This window comes from Aulonocara sp. 'chitande type north' Nkhata Bay, linkage group LG17 (assembly GCF_057382095.1).
Source record: "Aulonocara sp. 'chitande type north' Nkhata Bay isolate Kocher_YH1m ecotype deep benthic linkage group LG17, A_spYH_male_GT1.1, whole genome shotgun sequence".
NCBI lineage: Eukaryota > Metazoa > Chordata > Actinopteri > Cichliformes > Cichlidae > Aulonocara > Aulonocara sp. 'chitande type north' Nkhata Bay.
The window spans coordinates 22,676,071-22,692,174 of NC_141360.1; the positions used below are offsets into that span (position 1 = coordinate 22,676,071).

The window sequence follows — 16,104 nt, forward strand, 5'->3', positions numbered from 1 at the left end:
CAATCCTCCAGTTCCTCAGCTGGTTCTGACTCTGGTCCCTTCTTGAATGACTTGAGTTCGCCAGACACTTTGAAGGATTCTCATATCCAGTTTTTTATCCCTAACTAATTGAAAATAAATTGAAACAATGTTATTTATATAACTCAAAACCACAACAACTGTCACCTCAAGCTGCTTAATACTATAAGGTAAAGATCCCAGAATAATAGATAGAACACCCCAACAATCAGACAAATCTCGATGAGCAAGCACTTAGCAACAGTGGGAAGGAAAAACTCCCTTTTAACAGGAGAGGCAGCCAACTGCCGTAACTGGCTGGGAGTGAGGGGAAGGACACAGGACGAAGACACGCTGTGGAAGAAGCCAGAGATTAATAACAACTGGTCCTGTCACTATTTAATCTATTTATGTAACCCCTTAAGTGCAAGTGAAAACCTGGCCAAATTTGAAGATGTTCGCGCCAAAGATGGGGCGCCCGTGACCTTAGCGCCATCTCAGCCTGGCAATAAAACCCCTCCAGGCACGCCTTCCACCAGTGCAGAGGTATTATAAACAGCCATCCGTATTAAAATACCACTCTGCAGACTGTGCACCATGTCATTTTCCAATATCTACCACTTACACTGGATGCACAGTAAATACAGAAGCAGCCAACACATTGGAAAACAGGTGACAGATGCTGCTGGTACGTCAGATGTTTCAGAAAAAATACATGTGAGGACCTGATGCACGTCAATGCAGCAACATTTAAAGGTTTCAGCAAGAGTTTAAACTACAAACATGTCACCCTCCAGCCATTTTAGGGGGGTGGTGAATCTGCAAGAGTGCCAGAGAGGAAGTGAGATCTCACAGGGTTTCAGACAGACAGTCTTAGCTCTGAGGCTTTGACATGGGATTAGAGCCACCATATGTTCACCTCTGCTAGTTATCAGCACTGAGCAAACAGAGCTGCACTGCATGGAGCTAATCAAACACAGTCACAGAGGACTGTGGGCTGATTCAGTGATACCAAGCACCATCCAGAGGTCACAAGGTCGGGTTTGTTTAGGCAATGTTTGTGCCCCGATGAGCTCAACTGAAGTGATTTGATTACACATTTAAAAACTGATTACAAAGCAGCAGGATGTAGCAAATGTGGTGCTGCTGTTTCCACCACTTTAGTTGCCAGATTATTAAACCTAATGCAGAAGCAACTTACTGATTATTCAATCACTGCCAGAAACTGCAGTTCCTCTTAAGTCCACATGAGGCCGGCTCCTAAAGTGAGTCAATCCCCAAAGACTGCCATGTTTAAAAGACCAAATTTACAGCCGACAAAAACATGTTTACAGCCTGATAGAAGAAACGCTTTCGGTCTTTCAGGCCAGCTTCATAACATCTCTGCCGGATGCTGAATTGTTTTATAACTCTTCCCTTTTACATTACGCTAAACCTTAAAATTCTGTATACTTAAGTGCACGGCTGCTGTCAGTGACACGTGGATGTCTTTGTCTCATTCGATGTGGGGATGCACCAAAGACACTCTAAAGGGGTCACATAGAGAAAGAGAGTAGCAGCAGTGTAGTTAATTAATCACACTAATTAATGTTAATGAAAGAGTCAGGACTATTAAATAAGTGAACACCAAGTTAAAACACTAAGAATACGGCTTTATACGTGGAGGTGGGTAAAGAAGTCGGCTCCTCAGATTTTAAAATGTAGTTTGAAGCCAACATTAGCATCTGATATTATATTACAATAAATTATGAAGGAAACTTACTATTCAAGCTAGCTGGCCAGCATTTGCATGAGCAGGTAAGTTTCTGGCGACGACCAAAACGTGTATGTGTGTTAATAAACTACATGTGTGGCACTTGACGTGAACACAAGGATATTAAAACCCTCAAATACAGACTAAGAAAGACATTTTTAAACCTAATATGATTCCACTACCCTACAATAAAATTAACCATTGCCTTAAGGCCCAATTATCACCGATGCAGATGTCTTTTGTATGAGGCTCACTCAATCAAATAAAACCTACATTTATTTTTGTGCTACTTTAGAAAAGCATATGTGAGCACATCTCCTTCCATTTAAAACTTTTAAAAGTTTGCATAGACACCTTGATAGCAAGCAAATGAGAGAAGGAAGTCCAATATTCACCCTCCTCCTCCCTCCACTTTGCTTTTATAAGTTTTTTTATATGCTTAACTGGTTCCAACAGCTACTTGCTAACTGTGTCTGTGTGCCGTCTGGAGCTGAGTACATGCAGTGCTGGGTTTATCAGAGCTGAAATAACAAGTCGTGCAGTTGTTCAGTGCGGGACTTTTCGACTCTCACAGCTGAAAATGAGATACTTTTATTCTAAACTGCTCCGACTTTCCAAATTTAATAAAAACTGCACACAAAAGCACTCAAACCACCATGCCAGCCAAGAAACAAGACCTCTTCTGTTCTCTGTTATAAACTCAGCAGGCCAGCAGCTGTGAAGGATGTGTAACTGCTGTTATGATGTGTTAAAGAGTAACTGTGCAGTCTCACAGTGGTTAGGCATCTCTGAAGTGAATTAAAAACCTACTGACATGAAAACAATCCAAACCAACACTGCAGAGAACAAGCGGCTGGCGGCAAACGGAGTCCAAAACGAGCCGTCTCGGCCTTCATAATCCCACACTGCCAACACTGGTGTGTTTGCTGGACATCAGGTTAGCCAATGTCGTTTTCTTCTCCCCACACACACACATACGCGCACACACATGCACACAGGCCAGAGGGCAGCTCAGCATCTGCTGGTATGTTGTGTTTTGCTGCTCTGAAGCTGGGCTCCAAAAGGAGGAGAGTGCGGTGGGCTGAGCCAGCAGGGATCGGTGGCCAATAAAGACGAGCAGCAGCAGCTCGGTTGCCAAGGCCTGAATAGCAGTGAGGGAATGTTGGAAACCTGTGTGTGGGTGAGCCGCCTGGTGTGCCAAGTAAGTCGAATTCAGCTCTGCTGTGTTCAGAAAGCCTTATCAAAATTCAGCTGATATGTGAATCAGCCGACATCAAAACAGGTGACAGGTGAAGTGAAGAAGACTGCCCGTCTTAAACTTTAAGTGCAAAGAAACACCAAGCAGCAATCCTCTGGGGCTGTGAAACTGCAGTTAAAGGCCACTTGAGGCTGTCTCCAGAATCAAGTCAATCCCCATAGACCCCCATGTTAAAATATCCACTAAATTACAACACAAACTGTTGTGGCTTTTATGTGACATTTCCTGTGAGTTGTAGCTGACTGGTGCTTGTGGGTTTGTGCCGTTTGTGCCTCTTACAGTACTGTAACGGCTGATTCGTAAGGGACAATCAGCTGAAGAAGTCTGTGGTTCCATTTTGGAGGGCTATATTGTTTTAGCAGATATCTGAATCTCACCAATGCGTCTGTACAGTTTATGATCTAGCTCAGGGGTGGGCAACTCCAGGCCTCGAGGGCCGGTGTCCTGCAGGGTTTAGATATCACCCTGGGTCAACACACCTGAATCACATGATTAGTTCGTTACCAAGCCTCTGGAGAACTTCAGGACATGTTGAGGTCATTTAGCCATTTGAATCAGCTGTGTCGGATCAAGGACACATCTAAAACCTGCAAGACACCGGCCCTCGAGGCCTGGAGTTGCCCACTCCTGAGCTAGCTACATCATACATACACATATCTATGATCTACATCTGTGATGATCTTTGTTATTTAATTTATCTTGAGCACACCCCTCATAAAAATGTCACTCCCCAATGGCTACAGCCTCCCCTCTTGCCACAACACAAAACTTCTCAGCTGGAACGTGACACAAAGCTCAAGGTATTGAGCCCAGATCCTAGTCCAACTGAGCATGCTCAACTTCCAAAGACCCTCCATCTCAAATCATCACACTATAAACTCTAAGGTCCTGGTCCATTCCCAGGTGGGTACACAATATTACTCCGGTGGTTTTAATAGTGTGGCAGATTTGCAGTACTTGTCTTCCTCCCTGTTAAATGAAAGGATAAATCACCCAGTTAGCTTAAAAGCTGAGCCTGGCTCTTTCCAAAGAAAATAAAAGGCACTTACCAGCACCTATCAAACCACAACATCTCTTCACACATCACACTGTGCTTTTGCAGGGATTAAAAAGGGAGATAAATATGATAATTAATGAAGTTTAGTGGCACCGTTTAGCAGACCTTGTCCCCTTTGGATGGAGTCAGGCTAGCTGCTGCCAGTCTCTTTGCTAACCTAATCTAAGTGACCGCTGGCATAGTGTTACCTTTACAGAGAGAGAGAGAGATTGATCTGCTTACTGAACTGTCAGTAAAAACTGAGATTGAATCCATTTCTCAGTAAATGAAAACAATCAACAAATTGATGAACAGAGAAAAAATATGAAAACTATTTGTTTTTAAAAAATGGTGGTAAATTTAATATCCTGAGATTAATTGGTTTAATAAGATGAATTAATTGTGGGATCATTTAACAATAAACATAAATGATAATTGTCATGAAACCATCACTATAATCATGTTTCCCTTGGCCGTCAGATTTACTGTACAATACTCTGACTATTTGAGATGCAATACTTCAATAAAAAGTCATAAAACTTAGGGCAATACTCAAGCAGCATAAAAGGAGGAAACTTAAATACAGCCTTCAAATGTAGCCCAACTCTTTTCTCTCGGCTACCTGTTTGCACAACCACACCCACACAGCGGGAGAAACATGGTAAGGGTCGGCTTTAAAACTGCAAACACACAGAGACGTGCTGCATGTGGCCGAGAGGCACAGGCCTGCTAAAGGCTCTGCTGCTATGTTACAGAGTTTCAGTTGGACAAAACCTTCTCAAGTTTGTGGAGCCACCTGACGCCACGCAGGCTGGTAAATACACTGCCCTTTCAACAGGAAAACACACACACACACACACGCGCACGCACGCACAAACACACAATGTTTTCAATTGTTTCTGAAGAGGCACTGCAGATGCTCTTACAGAGGTAGAAAAGAAGGAGATGAACTAATTTGTGCTTGTTGACCCCACGCTTTTCCATTTCCTGTCTCTGAGCCACACATCCAACAGCAGCCTCCAACTCAGTCCCTGGCAGCATATTTATTTATTTGGACCAATATGGAGATTATGGTTAGACTGAGGAAAATATAATAAACTTTGCTCCAGAATATGGGTGCTAAACTGCCCTGGATATTTGTCAGCAAGATAACAGCAGATAATTCTTAACCTAAACTAATTGCAGCAGCATATTTTGACCAGTTCTGAACCAAATGCTCTTCTCTAGCAGAGTCTATGAATAAAGATATTCTTCTGGAAAGTCTTGTATTAACAAGCTGTAGATCAGAGAACAAGGTGCTTCTGTGTTGACCGCCGCTGATGTTGTTTTAGTCATCATTTAGCTTAACACAATATCTGCAAGATGAAGCATAATCACCAAATCTCTGATTTTGTTCACGAGTGAGGCAAGAATCGACCATGTTTGTGGTGAAGAGATGGCTTATTTACCAGTCAATCTACCCTCACCTATGGTCATGAGCTCGGGTAGTGATTGAAAGAATGAGGTCACGAATACAAGCAAAGAAAAGGAGTTCCTTTAAAGCAGGGCTGTCGAACTCCAGGCCTCGAGGGCCGGTGTCCTGCAGGTTTTCGATATCACCCTGGGTCAGCACCTGAATCACATGATTAGTTCATTACCAGGACTCTGGAGAACTTCAAGACATGTTGAGGAGGTAATTTAGCCATTTAAATCAGCTGTTTGGATCAAGGACGCATCTAAAACCTGCAGGACACCGGCACTCGAGGCCTAGAGTTCAACACCTGTGCTTTAAAGGGTGGCTGGGCTGTCCCTTAGATACAGGGTTAGGAGTTGGGACATTCAAGAGGGACTCGGAGTAGAGCCACTGCTCCTCCACAGCTAAGGTGGTTCGGGGATCTGGTTAGCATACTTCCTGGACACCTTCTTGGCAAGGCATTTCAGGCATGTCCTACCAGAAGAAGGCCCGGAGGTAGACCCAAGACACTTCAACATGCGTAGACCACCAACCCTCCCATTATTAAACGACTTGCTGCACCTCCTGAGCCACAGTCACCCAGTAGTTTTGCAATCATGCAAAATTCCTCTAGTAGAGTACAAGAACAAAGTGGAGCTGGAAAAGAGCATAAGAGGTTCCCTTCAAAGCAGCTGTAGACACAGTAGCAGTTAGAACTCTGTAACGAGAGTAAAAACATGTTTTGGTGCTCTTTTTGTTGTCTGATTGTGAAAGAAATGAGGGGAAAATACAGACAACTAAGATTAGAAGGGTACCTCGTATGCAGAAGGTCTCTAAAATGCCACACAGTGCAGCAGCTCTGTAGAAAACCAGCGTGAGGTTTTGTGTAAAAGGTCAAGTGTTGACAATGGCTTACAGGCAACAGGGCAGCGTTAAGATTAATCAGACCTTCCGTCTGGTGCAGCAATGAACTTCTACCCTGCTGAAGAGTCTGCGAGCTAGAAACTGAAACCTTATCAGCTGGGCAGGTGATGCTTCCCTCAGAGTTCAGGTTGCTCTGAAAGTTTTATGAGGGTCGGTGAGCTGGCGGGTTAGGATTTACAGCTAAAGACTTTAAAGATCAACCCCGTCTAGCTTGACAAACTATACTCACGTTCTGTGGAATTTGACTGTTTATTCTTATCCATTTCTTATCCATATGTGTTCACTGCAGAGGCTGCAACATGTCGTGTGTGATGATAAATTAGCTGCAGGCTTTTGTAGTCCTTGTTACCAGTATCTCAAGCTAAAAAAACACCTCCTTGCTTAAAATTCCTCTACTTTGCGTCACAAAATCTGTTTTCTGAGGGGAAGTCTTCACATAACACTGCCCAGCTCGGGCTACAAGATAAGACATACTTTTATTCTCCCAGAGTTGGGAAATTCCTTAACACAATAGACATATAACAAAATGTTTAAATAAGCAGAATGGTATGAAGCTCAATAAAACTCAATATTACCAAACTGATACCTTAAAAAGGTGAAAACTAATAGGAAATAAAAGCATCAAAATACCAACCAGATTACGGCCCAAAGCGGATGATGTATGGCATCAGTTTGGGTCAAATTATTTTATGTTCTAGTTTTTTTCTGGCAGCTTCTGACCTCACACCCTCGTGGCAGAATGACGAGCAAGTTAGACTCTTTCTGAGACTCCTCTCGCTTCTGTGTGGTTCACCAATATAAGCGCAGTGCGCTCTGAGAGCTGTGGGAGTTTATTTGATCCTACCGCTCAGCTGTGTACAGACTACTGTTTAAAGAGTACTCTGTAACAGGTGTCCAGGTTTGGGGAACGCTGCAACGAGTCAATCCGGTTGTTAAGCATGATGTAATTTGCTTTTTCCTAGTCCGAACGCTCCCTCGGTTCCAAAAAGCAAACAAACGCTGAGACACCATCAATCAGCTCCAATAAAATGATCAGTGTGACTGTTCTCCCAGCATATCATCCACGAAACAGAGGATTCACAAGGTTCTGTGGGATGAACCCCTGTCTGAAGTATTCTTGAATAAATTCAAATCTCCTCTGATGGAAAACATGTGGAAGGCTTTAGTTAAGTTGGGCGCACAAGAGAGGTGAAGAGGAGAGTGAAGGCAGGGTGGAGTGGGTGGAGATAAGACTGTGGCGCTGACAAAAAGACAGGAGGCCGAGATGAAGATGCTAAGGTTTTCACAGGAAGTAATAAGGATGAACAGCTCAGGTCGAGCGGTTTGGAGACAAATTTAGAGAGGCAAGGCTGAGATGGTTTGGACATGTGCAGAGGATGGGTAGTGAATATATCTGACAACGGATGCTAAAGAAGAAGACTTCAGAGAGGGGTGGATGTAGTGAAGGATGCTAGGGATAGTAGGGATTAGGTGAGATGGATGCAGATGATCAGCTGTGGTGAGCACTAATGGGAACATGCAAAGAAGAAGAAAAAGTGATGCTGGGCTAGTTGGCTTGTTGCGATTTGCTGCCTGGCTAATAGACTAGTACAAGAAAGATATAAATTATTCTCAGTAAAGTTTATGTTAAGGGTCCCAGATGGACAAAGATAAATTCATCATACGGCAGGAAGAAAACACTGAAAACAGACCCAACTTCAGCCAAAAGGAGGTCTGATATAATCCATCCACAGCACAGGGTTAGTCCTTAATATGTTGCAGCGTGACTTGGATTACTCACTATGAAATAGTCCTCATCAGAGGCCTCATGTCCTCACTGAAATCTTAGGTCTCACTGAGATTGACTCTCTATAATCAAGCACCATGATAGCAACAGACAAAAACACTGTGCAGTCATCCAATGGCAAAAAAAGCAAGACCAGAGTTTCCTTTTCTTTGGTCTAACTCTTAGATGGAAATGGTGATCTATATGCTGTATATCTATATGATGATCTATTAGAACAGCTGCTGAAGAAACCATGGCAATGGGAAAGGTGTGCCCATCCACAAAAAGTAAGTAAACCAAGCTTGATTTTTGTGCCCATGCAGACTGAAACACATAGCTGGACTTCTCGTACTAAAAGCCAATTTAGAGGGTCATTAAACATCTCCTAAACATGTAAGTGCTAACAGAATGAAAAAGTGTTGTTAGGTGAGGTGCAGCAAACAGACCACATCAAGACAAATTAAAAGTTTGTGAAACTCTACAGTGTGCTTACTGTTACTTTATAAGCATTATGGTAGGAGCCTAGAAGAAGTAGAAAGTGTGAGTTGCCATGCCCAGGAATGTTGCTTCTAGTTTTCTGACATCTATCTCTGATTGACAGAGCTGGGAAAGAACCGATCCCAGAAAAGCAACTCAGAAGCAGCAGCAGGGCAGTGGCGACAATGGCTCAAAATAAAAGCTGATAAAGCGCATAGTCTGACCCTGACACATCCTGACATGCTGCTCATCTCAAAGGCAGCCAGACGCTGAGCACTGGAAATGCAGCTCTGCAGGGGACAAACAAGCTTAATCACAGGTTTAAGGTGAAGATGACAACTGTGATAACGAGGAAGAAATCTTTAGTTGATTTATGCCTCGGTTTCTTTTTTCAGTCTTGGGGCTTTGTGTCAAGCGATGCAGCTGGACAACACCTCCAAGGTTTTCGATGTAAACACCGTGCACGGCACAGCCTCACTTGTGCACACCACTACAAATGCCTTGTGTTTTGAAATTGTAAAGCTCCCAACCGAGTTAAGCCGCATTATCCTGAAGCGGGACAGGAGGGATAGAAAAGCACACCACTGTCAAGTGTGCAACATTCAGAGGTATCATTTCCTCCTATTGTTTTCAAAGTAAAACAGTTTTCTTTTCTTTCGGTAATGCGAAAGTAACGCTGCATGTAGTTTACGTACCTGTCAGTGAATGAAAAATACCTTGAGAAATTTCCTAATAAACTTTTTTTAAGATAAGACACCAGAATCAGAAGATACAGAAGTACAACTGTATTGCAACGTTACACATGATTTCCACAGTGCTTATTTAGTTGGTTTTCAGTATAAATAATGCTTTCAATAACAAAGAGTGATCAGTGCATCCCTAGGGGTGAATATACGCTCTTTTAACCGTTGTACTGGCAAGTCTCTCGCTTTTAATTTGAAAACACATTCGCTTTACTTCCGATTTTTTGCATATTTCTAGCTGAACTGACGAACCTCACTTCAACATAACTGGCCCCTTCTATCCTTTCCTCTCCCGTGAAAACCATGATATCACACACAGTGGAAAGCACATTCAGTGAACGATTTTACAGCTTTGACGGTGAGCGCAGGGGAGGGTGGGGTCATCAAAATGAATGACAGACCGTCACGGCCAATTAGAAGCCTGAGAGCACGCGTGGACAGCCAATTAGAAGCAGTGAATGGTGCTTAGTCTATATTGATTCCGTTGCGGGAGGTAATGTAGCAACAATCAGCTGAACTCCAACCGGAACTAAAGCGATTTTAACATACGAATAAAAAACAATGTGCTGAAAACCCCACGAAAATACTGAAATTATAAATAATTACTGTACAGCTCAAAGCATGGCGGTTAAAAGGAATTTGCGGGATTCATATCCAAAACTAATGGTGATTTTTAAGCTTTTTTTCCACGCTTTTTTTTACGTGTGAGCTCGTGTGAAGCAGGAAAGATCTTCAAAACGATAACAGTTGTTCTATGACTATATATAGTAAATGTAAATAAATCATAATCAACGACAGCTACTTTTACTCGCATAACCACCCCTTTCAGCGGTAGCTTTATTTTGTAGGATGAGACCGGAAGTTGCCTTCTGCTACTCTGCTAGCTCAACACCGGAGGGGTTTGGCTAGGTAGGCCTCAGTGAATACAAATAAGTACAAAGTTTACCACAATAAAACACAATGAACCATTCCCTCTAAACGCAGAACGACTCGAATTATCCCACACAGGCGCCGGGAGAAGTCCAGAAAAGCCCCGGCGCTATGCTCCACTTCACTCCCAAACGCCACCGTTTGCGGGCTGCCGTCATTCAGCCCCGCGGTATCGCTACTGTGTCCACTGACAGATGCCTTTCAGGAGCTGTTCGACAACTTCCCAACCGCTGCAAAATTAATTCCCGCCGCACCGGCGCAAAACTAACTCCTCAAAGGCTCACCTTGCTCTCAGCGCGACAGCTCCTCCTCGGTCACAAACCTCAGGGCAAAGTGGAGCAGAAAGCGTCCATGGTCCCGTACCAGGAAGTCCAGGGCACTTCTCAAACTCCGTGTGTGGGAAGCCGTGCAGGATCCCAGCCAGGTAGCAGCAATGCGCCGCCCGCCGGGCTGATCTGATCTCACCGGCTGGATGCTGCAGCTGCAGCTGGGGCCGAGCCCAGTCTGCAGGACTGCCCTCACACAACATGAGCCACAGGGCTCAGGGTCGTTCCTGCTTCCTACGGTGTCCAGGAAAATCCCAGGAAAACTGTGGGCTCTGATCAGAGTCCCAATCAGAATGTCATACATGTTTTAATCACAATAATCGATCAAATAATCAATCACAGGGCCGCTTGCAACTTCCATATCAGTTTTTTTACTTTGTTTATTTTAATGTTTGTTACTGACTAGGTAAAAAAAAAAAAAAAAAATCAACCACGCGTTTCCTATATGGTAGTCCACATCCCACCAAAGACAGTTCAAAATTTGCATCAAGAGATAGAAAAAGATCCAATTAAAAGCAATAACAATATGAATAATAAAGAAATACTGCAGGCTTTTTGACAGTGTTTTTATTTTTTATTTAATTTTATTGATAAAAAAGAAAGAATGGAAAAAAAAAAAAGAAAAGTTAATCTGAGATATGTTTAAAAAATTAATTAATTAAAAAATGTATACAGAAAAAAGGAAAAGCAAAATTCATTTGTACTGCTTACAAATGGTTGCTATACGCAGTAAAACACACTCAGAGATTTGTTCTGTGTACCAGGAGTGCCGTGGGAGTGATGTATACGTGTAGGTAGCAGGTATCTATTGTATGTTGGTATTGTGAAGCGTGACGTGAGAACAACAGTTTTGTATTGAATGAACTATTTTGCAAGGTGGCGAAGCAAAGGTTTATTTAAATAAAAGGCACAATCCCACTTAATCCTTGGCTATTTTAGCAACTAAATTGGCCACTTCCAGTCATTTGTGACTACTTTCTGTTCTTTAATGACCCTGTTTATGTTTATTCCTAGACTGTTTTCTGTATCTGCCATAGATATTCCAGAAAGTGTTCTAACGTGAATAAATATGGCTTTCTGCATTCAAAAACAAACCTCATCTCCCTCACCTTAGCTGTGACAAAAGTACTGAACCACATTTATATCATCCTGAAGGCTTTCTACAAGATTTTGGAGCTTGCCCTTTTATCCAGAAGAGCATTTGTAAAGTCAGACACTGGTGTTGGACGCTTACAGTCGCCGTACTTGTTCATCCCAAAGGTGTTTGATGGGGTTGAGGTCAGGGCTCTGTGTGGGCCAGTCAAATTCATCAAGCCATTCTTTTATGGGCTTCACTATGTGTGCTGATCCGCAGTCATGCTGGAACATGGAAATGTAAGCTGAAGAAGCTGAAGCGTGAACATCTCTCTAAACATTTAAGCTGAGGTCAAAGCTCAGGACAAGATCAATAACAAGGTGTGTCAAAATACTTTTGTCTGTATAGTCGTATCTGTCCCAAGTATTGAAGAAAGTACTCATTGTGCAGAACAACACAACTACAGTGGCCTCAAGGTGCTTTATGCTGTAAGGTAAAGACCCCACAATAGTGGACAAACCCCTTGTGAGCAAGCATTTGGTGACAGTGGGAAGTAAAAAAAATCCCTTTTAACAGGAAGATCCTCAAGTAGAACCACGGTCAGGGAGGGACAGCCATCTGTATAACCTTCTAATGATGGAGCTGGAGATTAGTTTAATCACTGATGCTGCGCTGGGTATCGTTATCTGATACAGCATCACATATTCTTGGATTTCAGTTTTAAAATCCACCAAAAAGGAAGTAACTGAAGCTCTAAAACAAATGGTAAGGAGTACAAAATGCAGTATTTGCATGTAAAATATAGACAATAATGTACATGTGTAAGAAAAAGTAGATTAAGACTCCTCTCTGTTACATCCACCACTGGTCCGATCAAATTCTAATCCATTTTTGCATTTTAGTTTAGTTTAGTGGTATTTGTTTTAGGGCTCCAGGGAGGGTGGATTATATTTTGAAGGGGATGGTGTCACCCCATAAGCCTTGGCAGAGGTTTCATACAGTACGTTGATATTAATCAGTGATAGTATGTTAATCACAGGCGTGCATTGTCACGCTGAGATTAAATTTAAATGTGGTGCTTTTACATTCAAGTTAGTCCAAGTAAAAGATGTTTAATATTCACGTGGTTCCATTTATAACTGCATGTGGAGGAAACAAAAACATCTGGTCTAGTCTGTCTTTGAAGTGGGCCGGACCAGTGAAACTCCCCTTTCTGTCTGTGTGAAGAAGTTTAACTGCACACTTACTCCCTGAGATATCACAATATAAGAAAAAGAAGAGGAATTTCAACTGTACAGTCTCAGTTTTCTTGAGATGATACAGATTTACTGTAGTCTATGAAAGAAATCCATAGAAAATTCCAAAGCCTTCCAGTGGGCCGGTTTGGAGTCTTTGCGGGGCCTATTCTAGCCCCCGGGCCTTATCTTGAAACCCCTGTCCTAGAGGATTTTGGATGAACTTCTTCCATCACACACTTTAATCTGCTGCTGCCGCTTCCACCGGATTCATTTGTATTCCCGTCTCGGCTTCATCGACAAACAGGACTTGTTCTGATGAAGAGGGTGTTGAGTGTCCACACGCTTCACGCGGTGTGGAAACATTTCCCTCGCTTCACTGAGGAATCCATTACCGCCGCTGTTTACACAACAACAACAACGCAGGCATTTGCTGATAAAATAACAGATTACATAATGATAAGGCATTAGCAGTTGCCCTCTTTAGATACATTTGCTCTCCAGTGGCATAAACCTCGCACGTTCTAGACTAGTTTGGCTCCAGTTTTGCTTTGCAGGTGAATTAATAATCACATCAGTTATTTGTAAGATTTCTGATCCAAATCATGTAAAAGATCATAACATTTTTTTTATATATTTTCTAAGCTAACCAAACTGGACTTTATGGAAAAGAGAATATAGGATAATAAAAGTCCCTTAATGTACCTCCAGCCTCCAATAATTGGGGGCACAGGAAGGAAAAAGGAGTAAAATTGTGTTTTTGATGCTATTAAAAGCGTAGCCTGCAGATGGACTTGGATGCAAAGGATATTTTTTATATCTCCTTGTTTTTGTCTGAAAAATTATATTTCATCGATGTTGGACATGAAAAAAAAGAGGAGAGACGAAGAAAGGAAAAGGAGTTGGGGGGGGGGGGGGGGGGGGGGCTGTCATGATGTTTAAAAGAGCTGCTCCTGGCCTATTTGTATGAAAAAGAAACTTGCTGCTGATAATGTGCAACCTACTGTGGTGAAAACAAAAAGAGATGAGGGATGATCATAACGGTCCTTTTAGTGTCAGGTTCTCATCAAAATGCTTCTGAAAGTATTAAATTTGCCTTTTTTTCTGAATGTGCACAGTTAATGTAACTGAGATAGGACAGAAAATGACTGAACGAAAAGATCTGGAGTGATTGTGAGATTAAAAAACTCAGCATGTGCCTCCTACAGCAGGTGGATATGTCACTTTGATGCACTAGAAAGGAAAGGGCCATCGGAGGGTTGCTCATTGGAGATTTCTGTTCACAAAGTTCAGTACAAGTGGCTTTACACCGGGAGGGGACAGGAAAGGAAAGGAAAGGAAATGAAAGGAAAGGGGAACTGGTGCTTTCAGTACCAGAATTGTCTTTAAAACATCTTTAAGAGTTTTAAATCCGTGCACATCCTGCAGATTTCCTCTCTGAGACAAAGCTACGGAGCGGCGTTCTGAGCCCGCTCAGCAGCGTCCAGCTTAGTTCAGCCAGGATCTGTCTGCTGTTTTGTGTTTCACTGGCGTTACAGCAGGCGCCGAGGCCCTGGAGGAGCCTTAAACACACACCCAGAGTGTATAATGAGGCCTGGGTACAGGGGCTGCACTATTTACTTTCGAGAGCATACTGTTTATAGAGAGGAGCTGCTTAACCCCCACTAGCAGACCATATTATTGACTGCAGAGCGCTGACTGGTGACCGGGACTACACCTGATGCCTTCAAATGTAACGCGCCGCCATCATTTGGTAAACAGAACAGGACAGGGTCAACCGTGTCATCAAAATTCCCACAGAGGAACCAAGAAGTCAACATTCATAGCCAGCCTCTCTTCTTTAACCTGTTCCAGGTCAGGTTGTTGTTAAATGGACTATTAAAGGTTAGCATAGTTAGGCAGTTTTCACTAACATAAACAGATGTGGCATATTGTCTGAATATAAGGAAATCGTTAGTTAATCAGACAGCTGACTGAGTCAGGAAAAGAACTCAACCAGACCAGGTGGCACCTCGAGAGAACTATGCATAAATAAATTCCTACAAACGTCAATTAACTGAATCAACATTGTAAAGAAGAGGAGGCCAAAACTTCTGAACAGCAACGTGAGACACTAAGATTTCCTCAAGCTCCTTCTGTATGTTCCTTTTAAATCGATTGTATGTAAATTCTGCTTTATACTTTCTCCAGTTCTGAGAGGATTAAACTGAATATTAATCACTTCTTTAGTCAAAACAAAAACTCTTTGCAGTCCCTTCTGTTAGCCTTTGGTGAACCACAATCGCATTCCAGACGTGTCTCAATGATTATCAAAGGAAACAAGACTCTTCTGACCACATTTTGTAACTCCATTGAGGCCAAGGGTCTGAATACTTTTATAAATGAGTGCTATCAGACAGCAAAGTTCAGTAAAGTGATGTGAAGGATCTTTCAGAGATTAGCTGTTAGGCCTTCACAGCAACCCAGAAGTCCTTAAGAGGTGCACAAATAAAGAGAACAAACACCTCTAATTTAATGCTTAGGTGTTCTTAGGATGTGTATTGACTTTTCTCAACAATGTCAGATTCAATCCCAGTTACCCATTGATTTATTCATTTGTTGCATGTTGTGCTCATTTATTGGAAATGTCCTTCATTTGTCAAGGATGCACTTTCCGGTGAATCAGAGCCGAAATCTGTGGAGAGCAAACCAGAAAAACACACAAACAAGCAGCCGATTTTAAATGGATGTGTGGTCCGATCAATCGATACGCCTCGGTCTGTTCCGGGCTCAGTGACAGGAAACAGCGTCACAGCCAGGTTTGATGGTCCTGCAGACCTGTGCCGCCTGCCTATTTGCTATCCTAACGTGTCACATGACCATGTTAAAGGGGCAACGCGGGGGACTTGATTCGGGCTTGGCCCTGCCGCGAGTGTTGATTTCACGGCCTATTAAGCCGCTGATTGTGTCACGGCTGTCTGCAGCGAATTCTACATCAGTTCCACCTTCGAGTGCCCAACGCAAACACAACAAAACACTTCTTCATCAGGAGTCCACTTAAAGTAAGCTGAGGGATCAAACGTGCTGGAAACAGGTTGGCATGTTACATGTGCTCAAAGCATAAAAGCTATAAAAACATGCCCAAAGAGTTGCTGAGGATATTTCGTTTAATCG

At 42.7% G+C, this 16,104-nt stretch overlaps 1 protein-coding gene across 1 annotated transcript in view; it reads right to left on the reverse strand.

Moving 5' to 3' along the window:
- usp6nl (USP6 N-terminal like) overlaps positions 1-10,877 on the reverse strand; it is a 102,289-nt gene extending 91,412 nt beyond the window's left edge. The window contains exon 1 of the mRNA XM_086268967.1: positions 10,600-10,877. The gene's annotated coding sequence lies outside the window, so the exon portion shown is untranslated. The remainder of the gene's footprint in view (positions 1-10,599) is intronic.
- Positions 10,878-16,104: the final 5,227 nt, after the last annotated feature.